Source organism: Ictalurus punctatus, unplaced genomic scaffold, assembly GCF_001660625.3.
Source record: "Ictalurus punctatus breed USDA103 unplaced genomic scaffold, Coco_2.0 Super-Scaffold_100, whole genome shotgun sequence".
Classification (NCBI taxonomy): Eukaryota; Metazoa; Chordata; class Actinopteri; order Siluriformes; family Ictaluridae; genus Ictalurus; species Ictalurus punctatus.
In genome coordinates, this window is record NW_026521086.1 from 932,279 (window position 1) to 959,203 (window position 26,925).

The window sequence follows — 26,925 nt, forward strand, 5'->3', positions numbered from 1 at the left end:
ACATTTATTTAATCAACTATTTATCAAGTTTTTTCAATATTGAACTGAATGATTGTTCAATATCAATAAAAATCTTCAAATAATCTATCAACACCATCAATACATCTCATCAGTAAATAAAAATCTACATTTATCCAGCTGATCAGCTTCGGCAGGTAAAGAAGCCGTGGCTTTAATCTGATCTTCTGATTTCTAATGATAATTAAATGACAAAATACAGAATTAAAGAATATCTTTATTTAAATTCAAAATCACGAATCATTTAAAAATATGGACTAGAAGTCATTTCTACAAGTGTTCATACAGACAGAAAGACCAGAGATGAAACGGATTTAACAGATACAGGACAATTAGGACAAGGAAAGTGAGAGAACTAGAATTATCATTTTTTTAATTATTTTTTTTAAAAAAATTACAACTGTGTTCAAGATCACAGCAAAAAGACAGTAGAGGAAACAAAGGGAAAAATATTTCACATTTCCTGTTTAAATTCAACAGTAAAATCTCATGAACTGAAGACATCGTGACTTTTTGAAACCGGTCGTTACATTTTTGAGTCAAACGGAGCAGGTAGTGATGAAGAAGCTGCCTCGAAAGATCATTTCTGTTCCTCGAAGAGTAAAAAAAAAAAAAAACATTAAATCCTAAATGCATGAAAAATAAACTATGTACATTTTATGTCTAATTACAGTGAACCCTACGGAGAGTGAAGCTCACAGAGGCGAAGTGTTCACGCTACAGCAAATTTCACCGGTTGACGCTAAACTCGCTCACTTAGAAGGTGCGTTTCTCTGTCCCGGGATATTCCTAGCACTGTGTGAAAGCTCCTGAGATGTCCAGCATGGAGACGTGTGTGTATGTTGATGTGTACACAGTACCAATGGTCAGGATGTACTGTTGTGTCCGAGTTTCTCGTTCTCCTGAAAAACACACGTGCGCGCGCACGCACACACATACACACACACACACACACACACACACACACACAATGGAATTGTAAAGCAAAACATTGGAATATATATCTTAATCACATCTCATAGTCCTTTTATAGAGTCTGGATCAGTTTGACTGATTCATTTCGAGTTTATTCAGAGTCGAATCACTTTCTAGTGAGAATCAAATACTCATCTCAGTCTAGTTCGTTTGGAAGTGTGCGACTCTCACTAGAAAATTATTCGACTCCGAATCGTCTCGAAACGAATCAAAACTGATTCAGACTGGACAAATGGACTAATAGAAGAGAAAGAGCAACAGGAAAGAGGACAGCCTTCCTGCTGAAAGCAAACCGGATCAGAATCTTACATTAGATTATTTTCTATATTTTTATTTTAAATCAGTTGTGTTGTTTTTCTTCTTTCTGCACTCGATTAAGGAAACACAGCAATGATAAATAAATAAATAAATTTATCTGTCCAGCTTCCTCCTCTTCGTCCCCCAGAATGACGTGTGGGTGACGGATTGACGGATTTAAAAAAAGATGTCTGGGCAAACTGTGACCTCCTAGAGTTAAAAGTGAGCATCCAAGGAAATTTTATGTGTTAACTGCACTACATTCTGCAGTCACAGCACCAGAAAAAATATGTCCATCTACTGTACATGTTAACACACAAAAAAAGCTTTTGAGTATTAGTTACCCTGTCTTACTGTACAAGGCACCTGCAAATAATAAAGCAAGTAAATAAAAGTTCATCTATCATTTCACTTCCACTAATCAGTCTTTTGACCAGTCTAAAAATAAAAAGACTAAAAAGAAACAGACTTAGCAAGAAGAACTAAAGATATGTGGATGATGATGTCTCAGTTCCACCGCAGCTTCAACAGCCCTGGATCTTCTCCTTTAAAGCTTGGAGAAGGGCACGTCTTTCGGACTCTTCTTTTCCAGGGCTGCCTGCGCTGACTTCATAAGATCCTGTGTCTGCAACATGTTCATGTTCCAAGTAGCCTGGAGACGCAGAGGAGATATCTCAGATTTCGACCGCTCTACTTTGTGTTTGTGGCCATACTGTGTGTGCATGGGTCTACCTTGAGGCTAAAAATGCTTTTCATGTCTTAAGCAGGTTCTTACCATGTAGTCTAGGCTCTCAGTTACACTGTGGTCTCAGGAGCAGAGGAGGTTGATTTTGGTTCCTTGGACAGTGACGCGACTCCGGCCTGCAATCTCACCTGCTATTTCCAGAGCTCCAGCAATCATGTACTATCAGGGAACACACGACTGCAGAGATGAAGAACAGAACACACACTTGCCTTCATTTATACTAAATAATAAAGCTACATGAAAAAAATACATGGTACAACCCAAAGTCACATTCTTCTGTTATCATTCCATATCTTCCATGTGTCAGTCCAGAATTTCACCTTTTTGTGATCACAGAAATTAACGCAAAATCAAGAAACTCCACAATATTCAGAGGAGCTTCCACTTTTTCAGTCACTGCAGATTTGGGCCAAAACATGTCATGACACGTCATCACCACAACAGGCCTTCAGCACAGGTTACTCTACTTCCTGAAAAAGTGCAGACCCGGATACAAGTTACGTTCACATTCATGGGACAATTCACATTCACAGTTCCATTGTAACTGAACTCGGACCACCTTCTACAGGTAGTCTCGGGTTCGGTACCGCAGTGCACTTCCCAGTCCACATTACGACGGTCACATTACCAACTTTTCATGCAAACTGCTCTGTGTTGGACTAAACATCCAGTGGGAAAGCCCACTAGAAGAGCTACACTGCAGAATTTTTCTGTCTAAAAATGAACAAATTTCAGGTTTTGTAGCTCTTCTTTGATAAATGACAAGATGGTAATATCATAAAATAGTTAATCATAAAACTTTGTATTAAAACCAGACATCTGATGCTCACTGTGGTTTATTTAATCTTCAACAAACTGCAAATGTAAATAATTGTTCAGAGTGTGCCCCCTTGTGGTCAACTCTTTCATAGGGGCTTGTACGAGTCAGAACAATCAGCCCATTCTTATCTTCTCATCACTTACTATCTCTATATATGATCATATGGACAAAAATAGCTTGTTTACAGATCTTGGTGTAAACATGTAAGCAAGCAATGTATGGCAAGTTAATGTTCCTCATACCTTCACCTGAAACCAGGCATCCTGTGTGCACAGACGAATATCACAGGCTGTGATTAGATCCACTCCTGAAAAGAAGAAATCAGATCCACAAAAAAAAAAACTTAGTAATTCAGTCTCCTGCAGCTAAAAGCCCCAGTAAAAGATAACTCTCTGATGGTTAAAGCTTTGCAGGAAAAGTGACAGCAAACAATATGGATGGAACTTCCCAGAGTTGTGGTGAGTGTATGAGATGATGGTACTTAACACTCCCAACAGACCTGCTTCCACACACACGCCATGCACTGCCACCACCACGGGCGTTGGGCACTGCAGACACATCAAACACAAAGTTCAGTTTATATACCACAATGTATTACTCAAATAGGTTATTGATTGTACAAATACTACATGCATGTAGAACCCCTACATGCTTTGTGTTTAATTTATGTAAGGACGCACTTCCGTTGCGCCACGAGGTCCCAGCTCAAAGCCTATAGCGCACCATGGTGCAATGCATACTTGTTCATCTTTGTGGCGCTCAAGACGCATTGGAACTCGGAGACAGGTGGTGGGCTGTGACTGTTGCGACTAGTGTCTGACATCTGGGCAAGAGCTCTTTCAGAGGACAAGGCACGAGCCCTTTAAAGGCATAACCTGCCTGGTTTCCCTTCCCTGGACATTAAGGGAGATTTTCAAGATCAAATGGTAGATCTCACCCCAGTGCGTGAGAGTGAAGCGCGGACAACTTATACCTGAAGCGCAACTCAGGGACTCAACTGCCTATGTGATAGAACCATGGTTCAGCCTTCTTCTGGGTAACTTCACACATTTACCATTTGTACGAGGCCTTTGTGTCATTATACGTGTCAGACGATGGGCAATCAGTGGCAAAGGTGGCGTAAACCTGCTTTTTGCGAGGCATACAGAGCCAAGATTACACGTCAGTTTGTGGTGTGGAATTAACGTGTTTGTTAGAAATTTTGGTCTCCTTGTGCAGAAAAGCCAAGTTTAATTAAAAATGCTGATGCTATTCTACTTGTTCTCATACCATGACACGAAGGCATTCCTTGAACCAAGACAAGCCTTCAGAGTGCGCCTTACGAATAAGAGTTATGCTGGTAACGATTTCCAAGCGACATGCTGGTCAAAAGTGTGCTAGTTGTAAACAAAAATACGAACAAGGTCGTTAAACAGAAAGCACTGGGGTTAAGTTGATCTCAACTTAGAAACTGGCCAACATAATAGATAGGACCAAAGTTCAACATTCTCTTGGTTAACGTCACCATTTTACAGGTTTCACAAGAACCTTGTCTCTTTGTATGTCTCAGACTGCAGGCAGTCAGTGGGTAAAGAAGTATGAAGGACAGACCCGTGGTTGAACCCTGTTGGTTTGTATCCTTGAATAGTGGTGCTGAGCTGTGTTAATAGTTTGTAGAAAGCCATGAGAACCAGATGGGATGGGCCCTTTCCAAGCCAAGGGCTGAGCACCATTTATGTCTGTGAGAACCGTTGAACTAGAGCATCCACAGGCCTGACCTACAAGCTCGAGGGTAAAGTGACAGGTGGTGGGCTGTGACTGTTGCGACTAGTGTCTGACATCTGGGCAAGAGCTCTTTCAGAGGACAAGGCACGAGCCCTTTAAAGGCATAACCTGCCTGGTTTCCCTTCCCTGGACATTAAGGGAGATTTTCAAGATCAAATGGTAGATCTCACCCCAGTGCGTGAGAGTGAAGCGCGGACAACTTATACCTGAAGCGCAACTCAGGGACTCAACTGCCTATGCGATAGAACCATGGTTCAGCCTTCTTCTGGGTAACTTCACACATTTACCATTTGTACGAGGCCTTTGTGTCATTATACGTGTCAGACGATGGGCAATCAGTGGCAAAGGTGGCGTAAACCTGCTTTTTGCGAGGCATACAGAGCCAAGATTACACGTCAGTTTGTGGTGTGGAATTAACGTGTTTGTTAGAAATTTTGGTCTCCTTGTGCAGAAAAGCCAAGTTTAATTAAAAATGCTGATGCTATTCTACTTGTTCTCATACCATGACACGAAGGCATTCCTTGAACCAAGACAAGCCTCCAGAGTGCGCCTTACGAATAAGAGTTATGCTGGTAACGATTTCCAAGCGACATGCTGGTCAAAAGTGTGCTAGTTGTAAACAAAAATACGAACAAGGTCGTTAAACAGAAAGCACTGGGGTTAAGTTGATCTCAACTTAGAAACTGGCCAACATAACAGATAGGACCAAAGTTCAACATTCTCTTGGTTAACGTCACCATTTTACAGGTTTCACAAGAACCTTGTCTCTTTGTATGTCTCAGACTGCAGGCAGTCAGTGGGTAAAGAAGTATGAAGGACAGACCCGTGGTTGAACCCTGTTGGTTTGTATCCTTGAATAGTGGTGCTGAGCTGTGTTAATAGTTTGTAGAAAGCCATGAGAACCAGATGGGATGGGCCCTTTCCAAGCCAAGGGCTGAGCACCATTTATGTCTAGAGCGTCAGACTTTTAATCTGAGGGTCCAGGGTTCAAGTCCCTGTTTGGGTGTTGTAGTACCCTCCAGATCCTCTGAGAGGTCCAGTGAAACCATCTAAGGTGCCTCTTTCCAGCATGTTTTGTTCAGCAAGCAAAATGGGCAAACTAAGGGTAAACATTCAGCAGGTTGTCAAGTTACTAATGGTTACTAGGTGAGAGTGTTGCTACATAAGCTTTGTTACCTTTTAGCATGAAGTTGACAAAGACATGGGTGGTCATCATAGAGATTGGAGTCCATATAACAGCATCCTTATTAGACTGCACAGAAAATAAATCATGGGTCTGTGTGAAAAAGAGCACATTGAATGACCCCGACATGATTTGAACCTTCTGATCTGGAGTCAGACGCACTTCCGTTGCGCCACGAGGTCCCAGCTCGAAGCCTATAGCGCATCGTGGTGCAAGGCATACTTGTTCATCGGCGTGGCGATCAAGACGCATTGGAACTCGGAGACAGGTGGTGGGCTGTGACTGTTGCGACTAGTGTCTGACATCTGGGCAAGAGCTCTTTCAGAGGACAGGGCACAAGCCCTTTAAAGGGATAACCTGCCAGGTTTCCCTTCCCTGAACATTAAGGGAGATTTTCAAGATCAAATGGTAGATCTCACCCCAGTGCGTGAGAGTGAAGCGTGGACAACTTATACCTGAAGCGCAACTCAGGGACTCAACTGCCTATGCGATAGAACCATGGTTCAGCCTTCTTCTGGGTAACTTCACACATTTACCATTTGTACGAGGCCTTTGTGTCATTATACGTGTCAGACGATGGGCAATCAGTGGCAAAGGTGGCGTAAACCTGCTTTTTGCGAGGCATACAGAGCCAAGATTACACGTCAGTTTGTGGTGTGGAATTAACGTGTTTGTTAGAAATTTTGGTCTCCTTGTGCAGAAAAGCCAAGTTTAATTAAAAATGCTGATGCTATTCTACTTGTTCTCATACCATGACACGAAGGCATTCCTTGAACCAAGACAAGCCTCCAGAGTGAGCCTTACGAATAAGAGTTATGCTGGTAACGATTTCCAAGCGACATGCTGGTCAAAAGTGTGCTAGTTGTAAACAAAAATACGAACAAGGTCGTTAAACAGAAAGCACTGGGGTTAAGTTGATCTCAACTTAGAAACTGGCCAACATAATAGATAGGACCAAAGTTCAACATTCTCTTGGTTAACGTCACCATTTTACAGGTTTCACAAGAACCTTGTCTCTTTGTATGTCTCAGACTGCAGGCAGTCAGTGGGTAAAGAAGTATGAAGGACAGACCCGTGGTTGAACCCTGTTGGTTTGTATCCTTGAATAGTGGTGCTGAGCTGTGTTAATAGTTTGTAGAAAGCCATGAGAACCAGATGGGATGGGCCCTTTCCAAGCCAAGGGCTGAGCACCATTTATGTCTGTGAGAACCGTTGAACTAGAGCATCCACAGGCCTGACCTACAAGCTCGAGGGTAAAGTGACAGGTGGTGGGCTGTGACTGTTGCGACTAGTGTCTGACATCTGGGCAAGAGCTCTTTCAGAGGACAAGGCACGAGCCCTTTAAAGGCATAACCTGCCTGGTTTCCCTTCCCTGGATATTAAGGGAGATTTTCAAGATCAAATGGTAGATCTCACCCCAGTGCGTGAGAGTGAAGCGCGGACAACTTATACCTGAAGCGCAACTCAGGGACTCAACTGCCTATGCGATAGAACCATGGTTCAGCCTTCTTCTGGGTAACTTCACACATTTACCATTTGTACGAGGCCTTTGTGTCATTATACGTGTCAGACGATGGGCAATCAGTGGCAAAGGTGGCGTAAACCTGCTTTTTGCGAGGCATACAGAGCCAAGATTACACGTCAGTTTGTGGTGTGGAATTAACGTGTTTGTTAGAAATTTTGGTCTCCTTGTGCAGAAAAGCCAAGTTTAATTAAAAATGCTGATGCTATTCTACTTGTTCTCATACCATGACACGAAGGCATTCCTTGAACCAAGACAAGCCTTCAGAGTGCGCCTTACGAATAAGAGTTATGCTGGTAACGATTTCCAAGCGACATGCTGGTCAAAAGTGTGCTAGTTGTAAACAAAAATACGAACAAGGTCGTTAAACAGAAAGCACTGGGGTTAAGTTGATCTCAACTTAGAAACTGGCCAACATAACAGATAGGACCAAAGTTCAACATTCTCTTGGTTAACGTCACCATTTTACAGGTTTCACAAGAACCTTGTCTCTTTGTATGTCTCAGACTGCAGGCAGTCAGTGGGTAAAGAAGTATGAAGGACAGACCCGTGGTTGAACCCTGTTGGTTTGTATCCTTGAATAGTGGTGCTGAGCTGTGTTAATAGTTTGTAGAAAGCCATGAGAACCAGATGGGATGGGCCCTTTCCAAGCCAAGGGCTGAGCACCATTTATGTCTAGAGCGTCAGACTTTTAATCTGAGGGTCCAGGGTTCAAGTCCCTGTTTGGGTGTTGTAGTACCCTCCAGATCCTCTGAGAGGTCCAGTGAAACCATCTAAGGTGCCTCTTTCCAGCATGTTTTGTTCAGCAAGCAAAATGGGCAAACTAAGGGTAAACATTCAGCAGGTTGTCAAGTTACTAATGGTTACTAGGTGAGAGTGTTGCTACCTAAGCTTTGTTACCTTTTAGCATGAAGTTGACAAAGACATGGGTGGTCATCATAGAGATTGGAGTCCATATAACAGCATCCTTATTAGACTGCGCAGAAAATCATGGGTCTGTGTGAAAAAGAGCACATTGAATGACCCCGACGTGATTTGAACACGCAACCTTCTGATCTCGAGTCAGACGCACTTCCGTTGCGCCACGAGGTCCCAGCTCGAAGCCTATAGCGCATCGTGGTGCAAGGCATACTTGTTCATCGGCGTGGCGATCAAGACGCATTGGAACTCGGAGACAGGTGGTGGGCTGTGACTGTTGCGACTAGTGTCTGACATCTGGGCAAGAGCTCTTTCAGAGGACAGGGCACAAGCCCTTTAAAGGGATAACCTGCCAGGTTTCCCTTCCCTGAACATTAAGGGAGATTTTCAAGATCAAATGGTAGATCTCACCCCAGTGCGTGAGAGTGAAGCGTGGACAACTTATACCTGAAGCGCAACTCAGGGACTCAAGTGTCTATGCGATAGAACCATGGTTCAGCCTTCTTCTGGGTAACTTCACACATTTACCATTTGTACGAGGCCTTTGTGTCATTATACGTGTCAGACGATGGGAAATCAGTGGCAAAGGTGGCGTAAACCTGCTTTTTGCGAGGCATACAGAGCCAAGATTACACGTCAGTTTGTGGTGTGGAATTAACGTGTTTGTTAGAAATTTTGGTCTCCTTGTGCAGAAAAGCCAAGTTTAATTAAAAATGCTGATGCTATTCTACTTGTTCTCATACCATGACACGAAGGCATTCCTTGAACCAAGACAAGCCTTCAGAGTGCGCCTTACGAATAAGAGTTATGCTGGTAACGATTTCCAAGCGACATGCTGGTCAAAAGTGTGCTAGTTGTAAACAAAAATACGAACAAGGTCGTTAAACAGAAAGCACTGGGGTTAAGTTGATCTCAACTTAGAAACTGGCCAACATAACAGATAGGACCAAAGTTCAACATTCTCTTGGTTAACGTCACCATTTTACAGGTTTCACAAGAACCTTGTCTCTTTGTATGTCTCAGACTGCAGGCAGTCAGTGGGTAAAGAAGTATGAAGGACAGACCCGTGGTTGAACCCTGTTGGTTTGTATCCTTGAATAGTGGTGCTGAGCTGTGTTAATAGTTTGTAGAAAGCCATGAGAACCAGATGGGATGGGCCCTTTCCAAGCCAAGGGCTGAGCACCATTTATGTCTAGAGCGTCAGACTTTTAATCTGAGGGTCCAGGGTTCAAGTCCCTGTTTGGGTGTTGTAGTACCCTCCAGATCCTCTGAGAGGTCCAGTGAAACCATCTAAGGTGCCTCTTTCCAGCATGTTTTGTTCAGCAAGCAAAATGGGCAAACTAAGGGTAAACATTCAGCAGGTTGTCAAGTTACTAATGGTTACTAGGTGAGAGTGTTGCTACATAAGCTTTGTTACCTTTTAGCATGAAGTTGACAAAGACATGGGTGGTCATCATAGAGATTGGAGTCCATATAACAGCATCCTTATTAGACTGCACAGAAAATAAATCATGGGTCTGTGTGAAAAAGAGCACATTGAATGACCCCGACATGATTTGAACCTTCTGATCTGGAGTCAGACGCACTTCCGTTGCGCCACGAGGTCCCAGCTCGAAGCCTATAGCGCATCGTGGTGCAAGGCATACTTGTTCATCGGCGTGGCGATCAAGACGCATTGGAACTCGGAGACAGGTGGTGGGCTGTGACTGTTGCGACTAGTGTCTGACATCTGGGCAAGAGCTCTTTCAGAGGACAGGGCACAAGCCCTTTAAAGGGATAACCTGCCAGGTTTCCCTTCCCTGAACATTAAGGGAGATTTTCAAGATCAAATGGTAGATCTCACCCCAGTGCGTGAGAGTGAAGCGTGGACAACTTATACCTGAAGCGCAACTCAGGGACTCAACTGCCTATGCGATAGAACCATGGTTCAGCCTTCTTCTGGGTAACTTCACACATTTACCATTTGTACGAGGCCTTTGTGTCATTATACGTGTCAGACGATGGGCAATCAGTGGCAAAGGTGGCGTAAACCTGCTTTTTGCGAGGCATACAGAGCCAAGATTACACGTCAGTTTGTGGTGTGGAATTAACGTGTTTGTTAGAAATTTTGGTCTCCTTGTGCAGAAAAGCCAAGTTTAATTAAAAATGCTGATGCTATTCTACTTGTTCTCATACCATGACACGAAGGCATTCCTTGAACCAAGACAAGCCTCCAGAGTGAGCCTTACGAATAAGAGTTATGCTGGTAACGATTTCCAAGCGACATGCTGGTCAAAAGTGTGCTAGTTGTAAACAAAAATACGAACAAGGTCGTTAAACAGAAAGCACTGGGGTTAAGTTGATCTCAACTTAGAAACTGGCCAACATAATAGATAGGACCAAAGTTCAACATTCTCTTGGTTAACGTCACCATTTTACAGGTTTCACAAGAACCTTGTCTCTTTGTATGTCTCAGACTGCAGGCAGTCAGTGGGTAAAGAAGTATGAAGGACAGACCCGTGGTTGAACCCTGTTGGTTTGTATCCTTGAATAGTGGTGCTGAGCTGTGTTAATAGTTTGTAGAAAGCCATGAGAACCAGATGGGATGGGCCCTTTCCAAGCCAAGGGCTGAGCACCATTTATGTCTGTGAGAACCGTTGAACTAGAGCATCCACAGGCCTGACCTACAAGCTCGAGGGTAAAGTGACAGGTGGTGGGCTGTGACTGTTGCGACTAGTGTCTGACATCTGGGCAAGAGCTCTTTCAGAGGACAAGGCACGAGCCCTTTAAAGGCATAACCTGCCTGTTTTCCCTTCCCTGGACATTAAGGGAGATTTTCAAGATCAAATGGTAGATCTCACCCCAGTGCGTGAGAGTGAAGCGCGGACAACTTATACCTGAAGCGCAACTCAGGGACTCAACTGCCTATGCGATAGAACCATGGTTCAGCCTTCTTCTGGGTAACTTCACACATTTACCATTTGTACGAGGCCTTTGTGTCATTATACGTGTCAGACGATGGGCAATCAGTGGCAAAGGTGGCGTAAACCTGCTTTTTGCGAGGCATACAGAGCCAAGATTACACGTCAGTTTGTGGTGTGGAATTAACGTGTTTGTTAGAAATTTTGGTCTCCTTGTGCAGAAAAGCCAAGTTTAATTAAAAATGCTGATGCTATTCTACTTGTTCTCATACCATGACACGAAGGCATTCCTTGAACCAAGACAAGCCTTCAGAGTGCGCCTTACGAATAAGAGTTATGCTGGTAACGATTTCCAAGCGACATGCTGGTCAAAAGTGTGCTAGTTGTAAACAAAAATACGAACAAGGTCGTTAAACAGAAAGCACTGGGGTTAAGTTGATCTCAACTTAGAAACTGGCCAACATAACAGATAGGACCAAAGTTCAACATTCTCTTGGTTAACGTCACCATTTTACAGGTTTCACAAGAACCTTGTCTCTTTGTATGTCTCAGACTGCAGGCAGTCAGTGGGTAAAGAAGTATGAAGGACAGACCCGTGGTTGAACCCTGTTGGTTTGTATCCTTGAATAGTGGTGCTGAGCTGTGTTAATAGTTTGTAGAAAGCCATGAGAACCAGATGGGATGGGCCCTTTCCAAGCCAAGGGCTGAGCACCATTTATGTCTAGAGCGTCAGACTTTTAATCTGAGGGTCCAGGGTTCAAGTCCCTGTTTGGGTGTTGTAGTACCCTCCAGATCCTCTGAGAGGTCCAGTGAAACCATCTAAGGTGCCTCTTTCCAGCATGTTTTGTTCAGCAAGCAAAATGGGCAAACTAAGGGTAAACATTCAGCAGGTTGTCAAGTTACTAATGGTTACTAGGTGAGAGTGTTGCTACCTAAGCTTTGTTACCTTTTAGCATGAAGTTGACAAAGACATGGGTGGTCATCATAGAGATTGGAGTCCATATAACAGCATCCTTATTAGACTGCGCAGAAAATCATGGGTCTGTGTGAAAAAGAGCACATTGAATGACCCCGACGTGATTTGAACACGCAACCTTCTGATCTCGAGTCAGACGCACTTCCGTTGCGCCACGAGGTCCCAGCTCGAAGCCTATAGCGCATCGTGGTGCAAGGCATACTTGTTCATCGGCGTGGCGATCAAGACGCATTGGAACTCGGAGACAGGTGGTGGGCTGTGACTGTTGCGACTAGTGTCTGACATCTGGGCAAGAGCTCTTTCAGAGGACAGGGCACAAGCCCTTTAAAGGGATAACCTGCCAGGTTTCCCTTCCCTGAACATTAAGGGAGATTTTCAAGATCAAATGGTAGATCTCACCCCAGTGCGTGAGAGTGAAGCGTGGACAACTTATACCTGAAGCGCAACTCAGGGACTCAAGTGTCTATGCGATAGAACCATGGTTCAGCCTTCTTCTGGGTAACTTCACACATTTACCATTTGTACGAGGCCTTTGTGTCATTATACGTGTCAGACGATGGGCAATCAGTGGCAAAGGTGGCGTAAACCTGCTTTTTGCGAGGCATACAGAGCCAAGATTACACGTCAGTTTGTGGTGTGGAATTAACGTGTTTGTTAGAAATTTTGGTCTCCTTGTGCAGAAAAGCCAAGTTTAATTAAAAATGCTGATGCTATTCTACTTGTTCTCATACCATGACACGAAGGCATTCCTTGAACCAAGACAAGCCTTCAGAGTGCGCCTTACGAATAAGAGTTATGCTGGTAACGATTTCCAAGCGACATGCTGGTCAAAAGTGTGCTAGTTGTAAACAAAAATACGAACAAGGTCGTTAAACAGAAAGCACTGGGGTTAAGTTGATCTCAACTTAGAAACTGGCCAACATAACAGATAGGACCAAAGTTCAACATTCTCTTGGTTAACGTCACCATTTTACAGGTTTCACAAGAACCTTGTCTCTTTGTATGTCTCAGACTGCAGGCAGTCAGTGGGTAAAGAAGTATGAAGGACAGACCCGTGGTTGAACCCTGTTGGTTTGTATCCTTGAATAGTGGTGCTGAGCTGTGTTAATAGTTTGTAGAAAGCCATGAGAACCAGATGGGATGGGCCCTTTCCAAGCCAAGGGCTGAGCACCATTTATGTCTAGAGCGTCAGACTTTTAATCTGAGGGTCCAGGGTTCAAGTCCCTGTTTGGGTGTTGTAGTACCCTCCAGATCCTCTGAGAGGTCCAGTGAAACCATCTAAGGTGCCTCTTTCCAGCATGTTTTGTTCAGCAAGCAAAATGGGCAAACTAAGGGTAAACATTCAGCAGGTTGTCAAGTTACTAATGGTTACTAGGTGAGAGTGTTGCTACATAAGCTTTGTTACCTTTTAGCATGAAGTTGACAAAGACATGGGTGGTCATCATAGAGATTGGAGTCCATATAACAGCATCCTTATTAGACTGCACAGAAAATAAATCATGGGTCTGTGTGAAAAAGAGCACATTGAATGACCCCGACATGATTTGAACCTTCTGATCTGGAGTCAGACGCACTTCCGTTGCGCCACGAGGTCCCAGCTCGAAGCCTATAGCGCATCGTGGTGCAAGGCATACTTGTTCATCGGCGTGGCGATCAAGACGCATTGGAACTCGGAGACAGGTGGTGGGCTGTGACTGTTGCGACTAGTGTCTGACATCTGGGCAAGAGCTCTTTCAGAGGACAGGGCACAAGCCCTTTAAAGGGATAACCTGCCAGGTTTCCCTTCCCTGAACATTAAGGGAGATTTTCAAGATCAAATGGTAGATCTCACCCCAGTGCGTGAGAGTGAAGCGTGGACAACTTATACCTGAAGCGCAACTCAGGGACTCAACTGCCTATGCGATAGAACCATGGTTCAGCCTTCTTCTGGGTAACTTCACACATTTACCATTTGTACGAGGCCTTTGTGTCATTATACGTGTCAGACGATGGGCAATCAGTGGCAAAGGTGGCGTAAACCTGCTTTTTGCGAGGCATACAGAGCCAAGATTACACGTCAGTTTGTGGTGTGGAATTAACGTGTTTGTTAGAAATTTTGGTCTCCTTGTGCAGAAAAGCCAAGTTTAATTAAAAATGCTGATGCTATTCTACTTGTTCTCATACCATGACACGAAGGCATTCCTTGAACCAAGACAAGCCTCCAGAGTGAGCCTTACGAATAAGAGTTATGCTGGTAACGATTTCCAAGCGACATGCTGGTCAAAAGTGTGCTAGTTGTAAACAAAAATACGAACAAGGTCGTTAAACAGAAAGCACTGGGGTTAAGTTGATCTCAACTTAGAAACTGGCCAACATAATAGATAGGACCAAAGTTCAACATTCTCTTGGTTAACGTCACCATTTTACAGGTTTCACAAGAACCTTGTCTCTTTGTATGTCTCAGACTGCAGGCAGTCAGTGGGTAAAGAAGTATGAAGGACAGACCCGTGGTTGAACCCTGTTGGTTTGTATCCTTGAATAGTGGTGCTGAGCTGTGTTAATAGTTTGTAGAAAGCCATGAGAACCAGATGGGATGGGCCCTTTCCAAGCCAAGGGCTGAGCACCATTTATGTCTGTGAGAACCGTTGAACTAGAGCATCCACAGGCCTGACCTACAAGCTCGAGGGTAAAGTGACAGGTGGTGGGCTGTGACTGTTGCGACTAGTGTCTGACATCTGGGCAAGAGCTCTTTCAGAGGACAAGGCACGAGCCCTTTAAAGGCATAACCTGCCTGTTTTCCCTTCCCTGGACATTAAGGGAGATTTTCAAGATCAAATGGTAGATCTCACCCCAGTGCGTGAGAGTGAAGCGCGGACAACTTATACCTGAAGCGCAACTCAGGGACTCAACTGCCTATGCGATAGAACCATGGTTCAGCCTTCTTCTGGGTAACTTCACACATTTACCATTTGTACGAGGCCTTTGTGTCATTATACGTGTCAGACGATGGGCAATCAGTGGCAAAGGTGGCGTAAACCTGCTTTTTGCGAGGCATACAGAGCCAAGATTACACGTCAGTTTGTGGTGTGGAATTAACGTGTTTGTTAGAAATTTTGGTCTCCTTGTGCAGAAAAGCCAAGTTTAATTAAAAATGCTGATGCTATTCTACTTGTTCTCATACCATGACACGAAGGCATTCCTTGAACCAAGACAAGCCTTCAGAGTGCGCCTTACGAATAAGAGTTATGCTGGTAACGATTTCCAAGCGACATGCTGGTCAAAAGTGTGCTAGTTGTAAACAAAAATACGAACAAGGTCGTTAAACAGAAAGCACTGGGGTTAAGTTGATCTCAACTTAGAAACTGGCCAACATAACAGATAGGACCAAAGTTCAACATTCTCTTGGTTAACGTCACCATTTTACAGGTTTCACAAGAACCTTGTCTCTTTGTATGTCTCAGACTGCAGGCAGTCAGTGGGTAAAGAAGTATGAAGGACAGACCTGTGGTTGAACCCTGTTGGTTTGTATCCTTGAATAGTGGCGCTGAGCTGTGTTAATAGTTTGTAGAAAGCCATGAGAACCAGATGGGATGGGCCCTTTCCAAGCCAAGGGCTGAGCACCATTTATGTCTAGAGCGTCAGACTTTTAATCTGAGGGTCCAGGGTTCAAGTCCCTGTTTGGGTGTTGTAGTACCCTCCAGATCCTCTGAGAGGTCCAGTGAAACCATCTAAGGTGCCTCTTTCCAGCATGTTTTGTTCAGCAAGCAAAATGGGCAAACTAAGGGTAAACATTCAGCAGGTTGTCAAGTTACTAATGGTTACTAGGTGAGAGTGTTGCTACATAAGCTTTGTTACCTTTTAGCATGAAGTTGACAAAGACATGGGTGGTCATCATAGAGATTGGAGTCCATATAACAGCATCCTTATTAGACTGCACAGAAAATAAATCATGGGTCTGTGTGAAAAAGAGCACATTGAATGACCCCGACATGATTTGAACCTTCTGATCTGGAGTCAGACGCACTTCCGTTGCGCCACGAGGTCCCAGCTCGAAGCCTATAGCGCATCGTGGTGCAAGGCATACTTGTTCATCGGCGTGGCGATCAAGACGCATTGGAACTCGGAGACAGGTGGTGGGCTGTGTCTGTTGCGACTAGTGTCTGACATCTGGGCAAGAGCTCTTTCAGAGGACAGGGCACAAGCCCTTTAAAGGGATAACCTGCCAGGTTTCCCTTCCCTGAACATTAAGGGAGATTTTCAAGATCAAATGGTAGATCTCACCCCAGTGCGTGAGAGTGAAGCGTGGACAACTTATACCTGAAGCGCAACTCAGGGACTCAAGTGTCTATGCGATAGAACCATGGTTCAGCCTTCTTCTGGGTAACTTCACACATTTACCATTTGTACGAGGCCTTTGTGTCATTATACGTGTCAGACGATGGGCAATCAGTGGCAAAGGTGGCGTAAACCTGCTTTTTGCGAGGCATACAGAGCCAAGATTACACGTCAGTTTGTGGTGTGGAATTAACGTGTTTGTTAGAAATTTTGGTCTCCTTGTGCAGAAAAGCCAAGTTTAATTAAAAATGCTGATGCTATTCTACTTGTTCTCATACCATGACACGAAGGCATTCCTTGAACCAAGACAAGCCTTCAGAGTGCGCCTTACGAATAAGAGTTATGCTGGTAACGATTTCCAAGCGACATGCTGGTCAAAAGTGTGCTAGTTGTAAACAAAAATACGAACAAGGTCGTTAAACAGAAAGCACTGGGGTTAAGTTGATCTCAACTTAGAAACTGGCCAACATAACAGATAGGACCAAAGTTCAACATTCTCTTGGTTAACGTCACCATTTTACAGGTTTCACAAGAACCTTGTCTCTTTGTATGTCTCAGACTGCAGGCAGTCAGTGGGTAAAGAAGTATGAAGGAGAGAGCTGTGGTTGAACCCTGTTGGTTTGTATCCTTGAATAGTGGTGCTGAGCTGTGTTAACAGTTTGTAGAAAGCCATGAGAACCAGATGGGATGGGCCCTTTCCAAGCCAAGGGCTGAGCACCATTTATGTCTGTGAGAACCGTTGAACTAGAGCGTCCACAGGCCTGACCTACAAGCTCCAGGGTAAAGTGCGCTCTCACTCATCGAGCCCAGATAGCTCAGTCGGTAGAGAGTCAGACTTTTAATCTGAGGGTCCAGGGTTCAAGTCCCTGTTTGGGTGTTGTAGTACCCTCCAGATCCTCTGAGAGGTCCAGTGAAACCATCTAAGGTGCCTCTTTCCAGCATGTTTTGTTCAGCAAGCAAAATGGGCAAACTAAGGGTAAACATTCAGCAGGTTGTCAAGTTACTAATGGTTACTAGGTGAGAGTGTTGCTACCTAAGCTTTGTTACCTTTTAGCATGAAGTTGACAAAGACATGGGTGGTCATCATAGAGATTGGAGTCCATATAACAGCATCCTTATTAGACTGCGCAGAAAATCATGGGTCTGTGTGAAAAAGAGCACATTGAATGACCCCGACGTGATTTGAACACGCAACCTTCTGATCTCGAGTCAGACGCACTTCCGTTGCGCCACGAGGTCCCAGCTCGAAGCCTATAGCGCATCGTGGTGCAAGGCATACTTGTTCATCGGCGTGGCGATCAAGACGCATTGGAACTCGGAGACAGGTGGTGGGCTGTGACTGTTGCGACTAGTGTCTGACATCTGGGCAAGAGCTCTTTCAGAGGACAGGGCACAAGCCCTTTAAAGGGATAACCTGCCAGGTTTCCCTTCCCTGAACATTAAGGGAGATTTTCAAGATCAAATGGTAGATCTCACCCCAGTGCGTGAGAGTGAAGCGTGGACAACTTATACCTGAAGCGCAACTCAGGGACTCAAGTGTCTATGCGATAGAACCATGGTTCAGCCTTCTTCTGGGTAACTTCACACATTTACCATTTGTACGAGGCCTTTGTGTCATTATACGTGTCAGACGATGGGCAATCAGTGGCAAAGGTGGCGTAAACCTGCTTTTTGCGAGGCATACAGAGCCAAGATTACACGTCAGTTTGTGGTGTGGAATTAACGTGTTTGTTAGAAATTTTGGTCTCCTTGTGCAGAAAAGCCAAGTTTAATTAAAAATGCTGATGCTATTCTACTTGTTCTCATACCATGACACGAAGGCATTCCTTGAACCAAGACAAGCCTTCAGAGTGCGCCTTACGAATAAGAGTTATGCTGGTAACGATTTCCAAGCGACATGCTGGTCAAAAGTGTGCTAGTTGTAAACAAAAATACGAACAAGGTCGTTAAACAGAAAGCACTGGGGTTAAGTTGATCTCAACTTAGAAACTGGCCAACATAACAGATAGGACCAAAGTTCAACATTCTCTTGGTTAACGTCACCATTTTACAGGTTTCACAAGAACCTTGTCTCTTTGTATGTCTCAGACTGCAGGCAGTCAGTGGGTAAAGAAGTATGAAGGACAGAGCCGTGGTTGAACCCTGTTGGTTTGTATCCTTGAATAGTGGTGCTGAGCTGTGTTAATAGTTTGTAGAAAGCCATGAGAACCAGATGGGATGGGCCCTTTCCAAGCCAAGGGCTGAGCACCATTTATGTCTGTGAGAACCGTTGAACTAGAGCATCCACAGGCCTGACCTACAAGCTCGAGGGTAAAGTGACAGGTGGTGGGCTGTGACTGTTGCGACTAGTGTCTGACATCTGGGCAAGAGCTCTTTCAGAGGACAAGGCACGAGCCCTTTAAAGGCATAACCTGCCTGTTTTCCCTTCCCTGGACATTAAGGGAGATTTTCAAGATCAAATGGTAGATCTCACCCCAGTGCGTGAGAGTGAAGCGCGGACAACTTATACCTGAAGCGCAACTCAGGGACTCAACTGCCTATGCGATAGAACCATGGTTCAGCCTTCTTCTGGGTAACTTCACACATTTACCATTTGTACGAGGCCTTTGTGTCATTATACGTGTCAGACGATGGGCAATCAGTGGCAAAGGTGGCGTAAACCTGCTTTTTGCGAGGCATACAGAGCCAAGATTACACGTCAGTTTGTGGTGTGGAATTAACGTGTTTGTTAGAAATTTTGGTCTCCTTGTGCAGAAAAGCCAAGTTTAATTAAAAATGCTGATGCTATTCTACTTGTTCTCATACCATGACACGAAGGCATTCCTTGAACCAAGACAAGCCTTCAGAGTGCGCCTTACGAATAAGAGTTATGCTGGTAACGATTTCCAAGCGACATGCTGGTCAAAAGTGTGCTAGTTGTAAACAAAAATACGAACAAGGTCGTTAAACAGAAAGCACTGGGGTTAAGTTGATCTCAACTTAGAAACTGGCCAACATAACAGATAGGACCAAAGTTCAACATTCTCTTGGTTAACGTCACCATTTTACAGGTTTCACAAGAACCTTGTCTCTTTGTATGTCTCAGACTGCAGGCAGTCAGTGGGTAAAGAAGTATGAAGGACAGACCCGTGGTTGAACCCTGTTGGTTTGTATCCTTGAATAGTGGCGCTGAGCTGTGTTAATAGTTTGTAGAAAGCCATGAGAACCAGATGGGATGGGCCCTTTCCAAGCCAAGGGCTGAGCACCATTTATGTCTAGAGCGTCAGACTTTTAATCTGAGGGTCCAGGGTTCAAGTCCCTGTTTGGGTGTTGTAGTACCCTCCAGATCCTCTGAGAGGTCCAGTGAAACCATCAAAGGTGCCTCTTTCCAGCATGTTTTGTTCAGCAAGCAAAATGGGCAAACTAAGGGTAAACATTCAGCAGGTTGTCAAGTTACTAATGGTTACTAGGTGAGAGTGTTGCTACATAAGCTTTGTTACCTTTTAGCATGAAGTTGACAAAGACATGGGTGGTCATCATAGAGATTGGAGTCCATATAACAGCATCCTTATTAGACTGCACAGAAAATAAATCATGGGTCTGTGTGAAAAAGAGCACATTGAATGACCCCGACATGATTTGAACCTTCTGATCTGGAGTCAGACGCACTTCCGTTGCGCCACGAGGTCCCAGCTCGAAGCCTATAGCGCATCGTGGTGCAAGGCATACTTGTTCATCGGCGTGGCGATCAAGACGCATTGGAACTCGGAGACAGGTGGTGGGCTGTGTCTGTTGCGACTAGTGTCTGACATCTGGGCAAGAGCTCTTTCAGAGGACAGGGCACAAGCCCTTTAAAGGGATAACCTGCCAGGTTTCCCTTCCCTGAACATTAAGGGAGATTTTCAAGATCAAATGGTAGATCTCACCCCAGTGCGTGAGAGTGAAGCGTGGACAACTTATACCTGAAGCGCAACTCAGGGACTCAAGTGTCTATGCGATAGAACCATGGTTCAGCCTTCTTCTGGGTAACTTCACACATTTACCATTTGTACGAGGCCTTTGTGTCATTATACGTGTCAGACGATGGGCAATCAGTGGCAAAGGTGGCGTAAACCTGCTTTTTGCGAGGCATACAGAGCCAAGATTACACGTCAGTTTGTGGTGTGGAATTAACGTGTTTGTTAGAAATTTTGGTCTCCTTGTGCAGAAAAGCCAAGTTTAATTAAAAATGCTGATGCTATTCTACTTGTTCTCATACCATGACACGAAGGCATTCCTTGAACCAAGACAAGCCTTCAGAGTGCGCCTTACGAATAAGAGTTATGCTGGTAACGATTTCCAAGCGACATGCTGGTCAAAAGTGTGCTAGTTGTAAACAAAAATACGAACAAGGTCGTTAAACAGAAAGCACTGGGGTTAAGTTGATCTCAACTTAGAAACTGGCCAACATAACAGATAGGACCAAAGTTCAACATTCTCTTGGTTAACGTCACCATTTTACAGGTTTCACAAGAACCTTGTCTCTTTGTATGTCTCAGACTGCAGGCAGTCAGTGGGTAAAGAAGTATGAAGGACAGACCCGTGGTTGAACCCTGTTGGTTTGTATCCTTGAATAGTGGTGCTGAGCTGTGTTAATAGTTTGTAGAAAGCCATGAGAACCAGATGGGATGGGCCCTTTCCAAGCCAAGGGCTGAGCACCATTTATGTCTAGAGCGTCAGACTTTTAATCTGAGGGTCCAGGGTTCAAGTCCCTGTTTGGGTGTTGTAGTACCCTCCAGATCCTCTGAGAGGTCCAGTGAAACCATCTAAGGTGCCTCTTTCCAGCATGTTTTGTTCAGCAAGCAAAATGGGCAAACTAAGGGTAAACATTCAGCAGGTTGTCAAGTTACTAATGGTTACTAGGTGAGAGTGTTGCTACATAAGCTTTGTTACCTTTTAGCATGAAGTTGACAAAGACATGGGTGGTCATCATAGAGATTGGAGTCCATATAACAGCATCCTTATTAGACTGCACAGAAAATAAATCATGGGTCTGTGTGAAAAAGAGCACATTGAATGACCCCGACATGATTTGAACCTTCTGATCTGGAGTCAGACGCACTTCCGTTGCGCCACGAGGTCCCAGCTCGAAGCCTATAGCGCATCGTGGTGCAAGGCATACTTGTTCATCGGCGTGGCGATCAAGACGCATTGGAACTCGGAGACAGGTGGTGGGCTGTGACTGTTGCGACTAGTGTCTGACATCTGGGCAAGAGCTCTTTCAGAGGACAGGGCACAAGCCCTTTAAAGGGATAACCTGCCAGGTTTCCCTTCCCTGAACATTAAGGGAGATTTTCAAGATCAAATGGTAGATCTCACCCCAGTGCGTGAGAGTGAAGCGTGGACAACTTATACCTGAAGTGCAACTCAGGGACTCAACTGCCTATGCGATAGAACCATGGTTCAGCCTTCTTCTGGGTAACTTCACACATTTACCATTTGTACGAGGCCTTTGTGTCATTATACGTGTCAGACGATGGGCAATCAGTGGCAAAGGTGGCGTAAACCTGCTTTTTGCGAGGCATACAGAGCCAAGATTACACGTCAGTTTGTGGTGTGGAATTAACGTGTTTGTTAGAAATTTTGGTCTCCTTGTGCAGAAAAGCCAAGTTTAATTAAAAATGCTGATGCTATTCTACTTGTTCTCATACCATGACACGAAGGCATTCCTTGAACCAAGACAAGCCTCCAGAGTGAGCCTTACGAATAAGAGTTATGCTGGTAACGATTTCCAAGCGACATGCTGGTCAAAAGTGTGCTAGTTGTAAACAAAAATACGAACAAGGTCGTTAAACAGAAAGCACTGGGGTTAAGTTGATCTCAACTTAGAAACTGGCCAACATAATAGATAGGACCAAAGTTCAACATTCTCTTGGTTAACGTCACCATTTTACAGGTTTCACAAGAACCTTGTCTCTTTGTATGTCTCAGACTGCAGGCAGTCAGTGGGTAAAGAAGTATGAAGGACAGACCCGTGGTTGAACCCTGTTGGTTTGTATCCTTGAATAGTGGTGCTGAGCTGTGTTAATAGTTTGTAGAAAGCCATGAGAACCAGATGGGATGGGCCCTTTCCAAGCCAAGGGCTGAGCACCATTTATGTCTGTGAGAACCGTTGAACTAGAGCATCCACAGGCCTGACCTACAAGCTCGAGGGTAAAGTGACAGGTGGTGGGCTGTGACTGTTGCGACTAGTGTCTGACATCTGGGCAAGAGCTCTTTCAGAGGACAAGGCACGAGCCCTTTAAAGGCATAACCTGCCTGGTTTCCCTTCCCTGGATATTAAGGGAGATTTTCAAGATCAAATGGTAGATCTCACCCCAGTGCGTGAGAGTGAAGCGCGGACAACTTATACCTGAAGCGCAACTCAGGGACTCAACTGCCTATGCGATAGAACCATGGTTCAGCCTTCTTCTGGGTAACTTCACACATTTACCATTTGTACGAGGCCTTTGTGTCATTATACGTGTCAGACGATGGGCAATCAGTGGCAAAGGTGGCGTAAACCTGCTTTTTGCGAGGCATACAGAGCCAAGATTACACGTCAGTTTGTGGTGTGGAATTAACGTGTTTGTTAGAAATTTTGGTCTCCTTGTGCAGAAAAGCCAAGTTTAATTAAAAATGCTGATGCTATTCTACTTGTTCTCATACCATGACACGAAGGCATTCCTTGAACCAAGACAAGCCTTCAGAGTGCGCCTTACGAATAAGAGTTATGCTGGTAACGATTTCCAAGCGACATGCTGGTCAAAAGTGTGCTAGTTGTAAACAAAAATACGAACAAGGTCGTTAAACAGAAAGCACTGGGGTTAAGTTGATCTCAACTTAGAAACTGGCCAACATAACAGATAGGACCAAAGTTCAACATTCTCTTGGTTAACGTCACCATTTTACAGGTTTCACAAGAACCTTGTCTCTTTGTATGTCTCAGACTGCAGGCAGTCAGTGGGTAAAGAAGTATGAAGGACAGAGCCGTGGTTGAACCCTGTTGGTTTGTATCCTTGAATAGTGGTGCTGAGCTGTGTTAATAGTTTGTAGAAAGCCATGAGAACCAGATGGGATGGGCCCTTTCCAAGCCAAGGGCTGAGCACCATTTATGTCTAGAGCGTCAGACTTTTAATCTGAGGGTCCAGGGTTCAAGTCCCTGTTTGGGTGTTGTAGTACCCTCCAGATCCTCTGAGAGGTCCAGTGAAACCATCTAAGGTGCCTCTTTCCAGCATGTTTTGTTCAGCAAGCAAAATGGGCAAACTAAGGGTAAACATTCAGCAGGTTGTCAAGTTACTAATGGTTACTAGGTGAGAGTGTTGCTACCTAAGCTTTGTTACCTTTTAGCATGAAGTTGACAAAGACATGGGTGGTCATCATAGAGATTGGAGTCCATATAACAGCATCCTTATTAGACTGCGCAGAAAAATCATGGGTCTGTGTGAAAAAGAGCACATTGAATGACCCCGACGTGATTTGAACACGCAACCTTCTGATCTCGAGTCAGACGCACTTCCGTTGCGCCACGAGGTCCCAGCTCGAAGCCTATAGCGCATCGTGGTGCAAGGCATACTTGTTCATCGGCGTGGCGATCAAGACGCATTGGAACTCGGAGACAGGTGGTGGGCTGTGACTGTTGCGACTAGTGTCTGACATCTGGGCAAGAGCTCTTTCAGAGGACAGGGCACAAGCCCTTTAAAGGGATAACCTGCCAGGTTTCCCTTCCCTGAACATTAAGGGAGATTTTCAAGATCAAATGGTAGATCTCACCCCAGTGCGTGAGAGTGAAGCGTGGACAACTTATACCTGAAGCGCAACTCAGGGACTCAAGTGTCTATGCGATAGAACCATGGTTCAGCCTTCTTCTGGGTAACTTCACACATTTACCATTTGTACGAGGCCTTTGTGTCATTATACGTGTCAGACGATGGGCAATCAGTGGCAAAGGTGGCGTAAACCTGCTTTTTGCGAGGCATACAGAGCCAAGATTACACGTCAGTTTGTGGTGTGGAATTAACGTGTTTGTTAGAAATTTTGGTCTCCTTGTGCAGAAAAGCCAAGTTTAATTAAAAATGCTGATGCTATTCTACTTGTTCTCATACCATGACACGAAGGCATTCCTTGAACCAAGACAAGCCTTCAGAGTGCGCCTTACGAATAAGAGTTATGCTGGTAACGATTTCCAAGCGACATGCTGGTCAAAAGTGTGCTAGTTGTAAACAAAAATACGAACAAGGTCGTTAAACAGAAAGCACTGGGGTTAAGTTGATCTCAACTTAGAAACTGGCCAACATAACAGATAGGACCAAAGTTCAACATTCTCTTGGTTAACGTCACCATTTTACAGGTTTCACAAGAACCTTGTCTCTTTGTATGTCTCAGACTGCAGGCAGTCAGTGGGTAAAGAAGTATGAAGGACAGAGCCGTGGTTGAACCCTGTTGGTTTGTATCCTTGAATAGTGGTGCTGAGCTGTGTTAATAGTTTGTAGAAAGCCATGAGAACCAGATGGGATGGGCCCTTTCCAAGCCAAGGGCTGAGCACCATTTATGTCTGTGAGAACCGTTGAACTAGAGCATCCACAGGCCTGACCTACAAGCTCGAGGGTAAAGTGACAGGTGGTGGGCTGTGACTGTTGCGACTAGTGTCTGACATCTGGGCAAGAGCTCTTTCAGAGGACAAGGCACGAGCCCTTTAAAGGCATAACCTGCCTGGTTTCCCTTCCCTGGACATTAAGGGAGATTTTCAAGATCAAATGGTAGATCTCACCCCAGTGCGTGAGAGTGAAGCGCGGACAACTTATACCTGAAGCGCAACTCAGGGACTCAACTGCCTATGCGATAGAACCATGGTTCAGCCTTCTTCTGGGTAACTTCACACATTTACCATTTGTACGAGGCCTTTGTGTCATTATACGTGTCAGACGATGGGCAATCAGTGGCAAAGGTGGCGTAAACCTGCTTTTTGCGAGGCATACAGAGCCAAGATTACACGTCAGTTTGTGGTGTGGAATTAACGTGTTTGTTAGAAATTTTGGTCTCCTTGTGCAGAAAAGCCAAGTTTAATTAAAAATGCTGATGCTATTCTACTTGTTCTCATACCATGACACGAAGGCATTCCTTGAACCAAGACAAGCCTTCAGAGTGCGCCTTACGAATAAGAGTTATGCTGGTAACGATTTCCAAGCGACATGCTGGTCAAAAGTGTGCTAGTTGTAAACAAAAATACGAACAAGGTCGTTAAACAGAAAGCACTGGGGTTAAGTTGATCTCAACTTAGAAACTGGCCAACATAACAGATAGGACCAAAGTTCAACATTCTCTTGGTTAACGTCACCATTTTACAGGTTTCACAAGAACCTTGTCTCTTTGTATGTCTCAGACTGCAGGCAGTCAGTGGGTAAAGAAGTATGAAGGACAGACCCGTGGTTGAACCCTGTTGGTTTGTATCCTTGAATAGTGGTGCTGAGCTGTGTTAATAGTTTGTAGAAAGCCATGAGAACCAGATGGGATGGGCCCTTTCCAAGCCAAGGGCTGAGCACCATTTATGTCTAGAGCGTCAGACTTTTAATCTGAGGGTCCAGGGTTCAAGTCCCTGTTTGGGTGTTGTAGTACCCTCCAGATCCTCTGAGAGGTCCAGTGAAACCATCTAAGGTGCCTCTTTCCAGCATGTTTTGTTCAGCAAGCAAAATGGGCAAACTAAGGGTAAACATTCAGCAGGTTGTCAAGTTACTAATGGTTACTAGGTGAGAGTGTTGCTACCTAAGCTTTGTTACCTTTTAGCATGAAGTTGACAAAGACATGGGTGGTCATCATAGAGATTGGAGTCCATATAACAGCATCCTTATTAGACTGCGCAGAAAATCATGGGTCTGTGTGAAAAAGAGCACATTGAATGACCCCGACGTGATTTGAACACGCAACCTTCTGATCTCGAGTCAGACGCACTTCCGTTGCGCCACGAGGTCCCAGCTCGAAGCCTATAGCGCATCGTGGTGCAAGGCATACTTGTTCATCGGCGTGGCGATCAAGACGCATTGGAACTCGGAGACAGGTGGTGGGCTGTGACTGTTGCGACTAGTGTCTGACATCTGGGCAAGAGCTCTTTCAGAGGACAGGGCACAAGCCCTTTAAAGGGATAACCTGCCAGGTTTCCCTTCCCTGAACATTAAGGGAGATTTTCAAGATCAAATGGTAGATCTCACCCCAGTGCGTGAGAGTGAAGCGTGGACAACTTATACCTGAAGCGCAACTCAGGGACTCAAGTGTCTATGCGATAGAACCATGGTTCAGCCTTCTTCTGGGTAACTTCACACATTTACCATTTGTACGAGGCCTTTGTGTCATTATACGTGTCAGACGATGGGCAATCAGTGGCAAAGGTGGCGTAAACCTGCTTTTTGCGAGGCATACAGAGCCAAGATTACACGTCAGTTTGTGGTGTGGAATTAACGTGTTTGTTAGAAATTTTGGTCTCCTTGTGCAGAAAAGCCAAG

The 26,925-nt window shown here is 44.7% G+C and overlaps 1 long non-coding RNA gene and 5 other non-coding genes across 8 annotated transcripts in view; all 6 read right to left on the bottom strand.

Moving 5' to 3' along the window:
* Positions 1–217: 217 nt before the first annotated feature.
* Positions 218–26,925, bottom strand: part of LOC128629679 (uncharacterized) — a 132,941-nt gene continuing 106,233 nt past the window's right edge. For 2 of the 3 annotated variants that reach the window (XR_008394032.1, XR_008394031.1), the window contains exons 4-7: positions 3,355–3,403; positions 3,098–3,162; positions 2,066–2,212; positions 218–1,942 (exon numbers count right to left, since the gene is read on the bottom strand). This is a non-coding gene — a long non-coding RNA (uncharacterized LOC128629679). Of the gene's footprint in view, positions 1,943–2,065; positions 2,213–2,432; positions 3,163–3,354; positions 3,404–26,925 lie in introns of those variants that run through there. The other variant, XR_008394033.1, reaches the window with a different exon arrangement.
* trnas-cga (transfer RNA serine (anticodon CGA)) lies at positions 8,345–8,416 on the bottom strand. The gene has a single exon. It is a non-coding gene; the product is annotated as a tRNA-Ser (tRNA).
* trnas-cga (transfer RNA serine (anticodon CGA)) lies at positions 12,209–12,280 on the bottom strand. The gene has a single exon. It is a non-coding gene; the product is annotated as a tRNA-Ser (tRNA).
* trnas-cga (transfer RNA serine (anticodon CGA)) lies at positions 17,600–17,671 on the bottom strand. Its single transcript has one exon. It is a non-coding gene; the product is annotated as a tRNA-Ser (tRNA).
* Positions 23,894–23,965, bottom strand: trnas-cga (transfer RNA serine (anticodon CGA)). Its single transcript has one exon. It is a non-coding gene; the product is annotated as a tRNA-Ser (tRNA).
* On the bottom strand, positions 26,326–26,397 carry trnas-cga (transfer RNA serine (anticodon CGA)). The gene has a single exon. It is a non-coding gene; the product is annotated as a tRNA-Ser (tRNA).